The 6,052-nt window shown below is 39.3% G+C and overlaps 1 non-coding gene across 1 annotated transcript; it reads left to right on the top strand.

The window, feature by feature from the left end:
- The first annotated feature begins 3,764 nt into the window (after nt 1-3,764).
- Trnae-cuc lies at nt 3,765-3,836 on the top strand. Its single transcript has one exon. It is a non-coding gene; the product is annotated as a tRNA-Glu (tRNA).
- Nucleotides 3,837-6,052: the final 2,216 nt, after the last annotated feature.

Raw genomic sequence — 6,052 nt, 5'->3', positions numbered from 1 at the left:
GGAAATGGATAGGTTAACATTAGATATAGTGGGAATTAGTGACGTTTGGTGACAGGAGGACCAAGACTTCTGGTCACATTAGTACATGGTTATAAATACAAAATCAATTTTGCACAGAGCGTAACTTAATCATAGCTAACACATGTTTTAAGTCCCGAAAGAAAGTTGTAAACATGGAACAGCCCTGGAGACACTGGAAGGTACAGATAAGATTATATAATGGTAAGACAGATTTAGGGACTAAATTTTAATTTGTAAGACATTTACAGGGGCAGATGAGGATCGTTGGTTGGTTGGTTTGGGGGAAGGAGACCAGACAGCGTGGTCATCGGTCTCATCAGATTAGGGAAGGATTGGGAAGGAAGTCGGCCGTGCCCTTTCAGAGGAACCATCCCGGCATTTGCCTGGAGTGATTTAGGGAAATCACGGAAAACCTAAATCAGGATGGCCGGACGCGGGATTGAACGGTCGTCCTCCCGAATGCAAGTCCAGTGTCCAACCACTGCGCCACCCGGCTCGGTGGCAGATGAGGACTCCGACCAAAATTTATTGGTTATGAACCTTACATTAAAATTGAAGGAACTGCAAAAAGGTAGAAATTTAAGAAGATGGGACCAAGAAACTGAAAGAACCAGAGGTTGCAGAGTTTCAGAGAGAGTATTAGGCAATGTTTGACAAGAACAGGGGAAAGAAATACCGTAAAAGATAAAATGAGTAGCTTTAAGAGATGGAATAGCGAAGGTAGCAGAGGATCAAGAAGGTAAACTGATGAGGGCTGTTAGAAATCCTTGGGTAACAGAAGAGATACTGAATTTAACTAATGAAAGGAGAAAATATAAAAATGCAGTAAAAGAAGCAGTCAAAAAGGAATGCAAATGTCTGAAAAATGAGATCGACAGGAAGTGCAAAATGGCTAAGCAGGAATGGCTAGAGGACAAAAGTAAGCATGTACCACTAGTGGTATGATACATACTGCCTACAGAAAAGTTAGAGAGGCCTTTGGAGAAAAGAGAACCACTCATATGACTATCAAGAGCCCAGATGGAAAACCTGTCCTAAACAAAGAAGGGAAATCAGAAAGCTGGAAGGAGTATACAGAGGGTCTATACAAGGGCAATGTACTTGAGGTCAATATTATGCAGATGAAGATAACATGGGAGATATGGTACTGCATGAAGAATTTGACAGAGCACTGAAAGACCTAAACTGAAGCAACAGGGAGTAGACAACATTCCATTAGAACTACTGCTAGCCTTAGGAGAGCCAGCCATGACAAAACTCCTCCACCTGGTGAGCAAGATGTATGAGACAGGTGCAATACCCTTGGGATTCAATAAGAATATAATAATTCTAATCCCAAAGAAAGTTGGTGTTGAGAGGTGTGAAAATAACCGCACTATCAGTTAAAAAGTCACGGTTGCGGAATACTCACATGAATTCTTTACAAACAAATGGAAAAATTGGTAGGAGCTGACCTTGGGGAAGATAAGTTTGGATTCCTTAGAAATGGTGGAACACGCAAGGTAATACTGACCCAATGACTTATCGTCTAAGATAAGTTAAGGAAAGGCAAACCAACATTTCTAGCATTCATAGACTTAGAGGAAGCTTTTGACAATGTTGACTGGAATACTCTCTTTCAAATTCTGAAGTTGGCAGGGGTACTTTACAGGGAGCGAAAGACTATTTACAAGTTGTATGGAAACCAAATGGCAGTTATAAGGGTCGAGAGGCATGAAAGGGAAGCAGTGGTTGGGAAGGGAGTGAGACAGGGTTGTAGCCTATCCCCAATATTATTCAATCCGTATATTGAACAAGTAGTAAAGGAAACAAAAGAAAAATTTGGAGTAGGAGAAGAAACAAAAGCTTTGAGGATTGCTGATGACATTGTTATTCTGCCAGAGACAGCAAAAGACCTGGAAGAGCAGCTGAACAGAATGGACAGTGTTGTGAAAGGAGGATATAAGATGGACATCAACAAAAGAAAAACGAGGATAATGGAATGCAGTTGCATTAAATCTGGTGACGCTTACGGAGATAGATTAGGGAATGAGACACTAAGTAGTAGATGAGTTTTGCTATTTGGGGAGAAAAATAACTCATTATGATCGAAGTAGAGGGGATATAAAATGTAGATTGGCAATGGCAATAAAAGTGTTTCTGAAGATAAATTTATTAACATGGAATATAGATTTAAGTGTGAGGAAGTCTTTTCTAAAAGTATTTGTATGGAGTGAAGTCATGAATGAATGTGAAACATGGACAATAAATAGTTTTGACAAGAAGAGAAAAGAAGAGAAGCTTTCGAAATATGGTGCTGCGGAAGAGTTCTGAAGATTAGATGGGTAGATCATGTAACTAATGAGGAGGTACTGAATAGAATTGGGGAGAAGAGGAATTTGTGGCACAGCTTGACTAGCAGAAGGGATCGGTCAGTAGAAGACATTCTGAGGCATCAAGGGATCACCAATTTAGCACTGGAGAGAAGCGTGGAAAATAAAAATCGTAGAGGGAGACGAAGATATGAATACAGAAAACAGATTCATAACGCTGTAGAGTCCAGTAGTTATTAGGTGATGAAGAGGCTCACATCGGACAGGGTAGAATTGATAGCTGTGTCAAACTAGTCTCTTGAATGAAGACAACAACAATAACAATAAATGAAAAACTTTATCGTATCATTCACACACCTTCGTAATACCGTAAGGGCATTCTTATTAAATCATTGCTTCTATTCAGTAGCCGAATTTTTCGATTATGGAGATACAAGGCGACTTTAAACAAGCCAGTGCAGCAACTGCTAGTAGTGCAAAGCTCTTTTTGTGTATATAGTTAAAATGTATCTGTCTTGTGTTCCAGAATATGGATAGATCTTCTGGATGAATGAATAAATAAATTAACCAATTTGTCGTGTGTAGTTGATTGCAAGTATTCCGCTAGTGAAGAGTGAGGACAGGACATGTTAACCCCGAAAATTTGAAGCCTACGTTTATTTATGTACAAGCATTTTCAATGCCCAATGCATAAATTAAAAATTTTCGTTTAGTTGGACACCGAAGAGTGCGGTACCAGCACTTCATTTGTTAGCTGTAAATTTTATATTTAATGTAACCTGTATGTTTGTTTTTAGCAGTCTGTGTTATGTTTATCCGAAGTCGTTATTGAATAAAGTATTAAGACTACCTACAGAACCAAATAATCGGGATTACTAATAAAAAATTGATTTATTTACCTTTTAAAACATGAAGTGTACAGTACGTAAGCAGTTTTAAGAAAGATATTTCCCTGAAATTACACTAATAACGCGCCCTTAAATAGTACTTTACTTGAATATATAAAATAAATAAATAACGAGAAGTTAGCAAAAAAGCATAAAACAATGATTCCATACTATTCACATTGCATTTTCAAATTATGATTGTATGATATAACATTTATTATCGCACATATTCCAGAACACTGTATCCCACACTGTTTAGACACACATCACGTTACTTGCTAGTGCGCTATTGCATTCCAATTTTTATTATCTAGTTTAATTCAGTATTAGAACTCGATATCATCTATTAACTTGTTGTCAAATTCTTGTTGTTCAAATATTAACGCCATCTGGCGTTCCTGCCAGTACCAAGTCGCAATGCACTGACATTCTGAACCATTTGAGACGGATACGCCAACTATTGAACTATTTAAAATACTAAATATTTGCCATTTCACTAATTTCAGAGAGGTTATATTTTGTCTACATTTATTAACCTGTATCGTCCGGCATGGTCTAGTGGCTAGGATACCTGGCTCTCACCCAGGAGGCCCGGGTTCGATTCCCGGTGCCGGAATTTTTTTCTATTCTTTTTTTAACTATTCCTTGTTTGTACTTCACTAATTTACTATGGATTTTAAGGGAAGCAAAACATTTAGTACAATGCACTTGTCTCTTATTCAATTTATCGGTAATTCGTTTTCACATGCTACTTTATTGATCCATGAACATAGGCTCTTCATTTCGAGGTCTGGGTGTCCACAAGAGCATTTTATAGTGTCGTCACATCCGTGTACATTACAGCTATTTTTTCCTATATGTTATACCAAACTCCTGTTTAACAACAAGAACTGCCAGTTTTTCCAACTTCTGGATGCAGTTTTCATCAAGATCCTCCGAAATTCAATCCACTTAACATGTGGACAGAGCGAGTAGCTTGCATTTTAAAAGAAAAACTATTGTGATCTGAAGATTTTTCACAGACTCCAGCTTCTACATCTACATGTATATTCTGCAAACCATGGCAGAGAGTAAGTCTCACTGTACTAGTTATAATGTGGGCGATACGTAGGAGATTGTAGTACATTCCTACAGTAATCATTTAAAGGTGGTTTTTGAAATATTATTAATAGACTTTCGTGTGACAGTGACAGTTCAAGCCTTCAGGAGTCTTCCAGTTCAATTTCTGAAGTATCTCTGTGACCTCTCCCACGGATTAAACAAACCTGTGACCCGACCCTACGTGCTGCCCTTCTTTGTATACGTTCAATCTCCCCTGTTAGCGGTATTTGGTACGGATCCCCTATTCTTGAGCAATATTTTTGAAACCGGTCGCACGAGTGACTGATAAGCACTCTCCTTTGTAGATTGATTGCATTTCCCCAGTATTCTACAAATAAACCGGCTTTACTCACGATTGAACCTATGTGATCATTCCATTTCGTATTTCTACAAAGTGTTTGCTATTTGTGTGAGTTGGCCGATTCCAATAGTGACTCAATGATATTACACTCATAGGATACTACGTTTTTTTTTCGTTTTGTGCAGTGCATAATTTTACATTTCTGTACATTTAAATCACGTTGCCAATCTCTGCACCATTTTGAAACTGCACCATTTTGAAACTGCACCATTTTGAAACTGCACCATCTGCAAAAAAAGCTCATTTTACTATTGTCTGCGAGGCCACTAACACACAACATGAACAGCAATGGTCCCAGCACACTTCCCTGGGGCACACCCGAAGTTACTCCTACATCTGACGATCACTCTACATCCAAGATAACATGCAGCTCCCTCCCTACCAGAAAGTGCTCAATCAAGTCGCAAATTTCTTTTGACACCCCACACGATCGCACTTGTCAATAAGCGTAGGTGTGGTACTGAGTCAAATGCTTTTCGGAAATCAAGAAATTTAGCATCTACCTGACAGCCTTGATCCAAAGCTTCCAGTATGTAATGTGAAAATAGTGCGAGTTGGGTTTCGCACGATCGATGTTTTCTAAATCCATGCTAGTTGGCAATGAGGTCATTCTGTTTAAAACACTTCAAGCTCTTAGTAATCACAGAGGTGATGTACAAAGGATGGGATATTTAATCTGTCCCCTCGACGACGTGGTCTTTAAAAAAAAAAAAAAAAAAAAAAAAAAAAAAAAAAAAAAAAAAACCGGACTACAAAATTGGGATGGACAAGGATGAGGAAGGAAATTCGCTGTGCACTTTACGAAGGAAGCAGTCAGGCATTCGCCGTCAATGGGATTTGAATCTACTCAGCAATTAGATTCCAGAATGCTTACCAGTGCACAACTCACTCCGCTGCTCTAATGTGTTTTGATGAGCGACGCTTAAAATTGTTCGTACACTATATGATCAAAACTATCCGGAAACCTGGCTGAAAATGATTTAAAAATTCGTGGCGCCCTCCATCGGTAATGCTGGATTTCAATTTGGTGTTGGCTCTCCATTATCCTTGATGACAGCTTCCACTCTCGCAGGCAAAGGTTCAATCAGGTGCTGGAAGGTTTCTTGGGAAATAGTAGCCCATTCTTCACGACCTGCTGCACTGAGGAGAGGTATCAATGTCGATCGGTGAGGCCTGGCACGAAGTAGGCGTTCCAAAACATCCCAAAGGTGTTCTGTGTGGTTCAGGTCGGGACTCTGTGCAGGCCAGTCCATTACAGGGATGTTAATGTCCTGTAACCACTCCGGTACAGGCCGTGTATTATAAACAGGTGATCGATTGTGTTGAAAGATGCAGTCGGTATACCCGACTTGCTCTTCAACACTGGGAAG

The sequence above is a fragment of the Schistocerca americana genome, chromosome 1 (genome assembly GCF_021461395.2).
Source record: "Schistocerca americana isolate TAMUIC-IGC-003095 chromosome 1, iqSchAmer2.1, whole genome shotgun sequence".
Lineage (NCBI taxonomy): Eukaryota > Metazoa > Arthropoda > Insecta > Orthoptera > Acrididae > Schistocerca > Schistocerca americana.
This window is presented reverse-complemented; position numbering and strand designations above follow the sequence as displayed.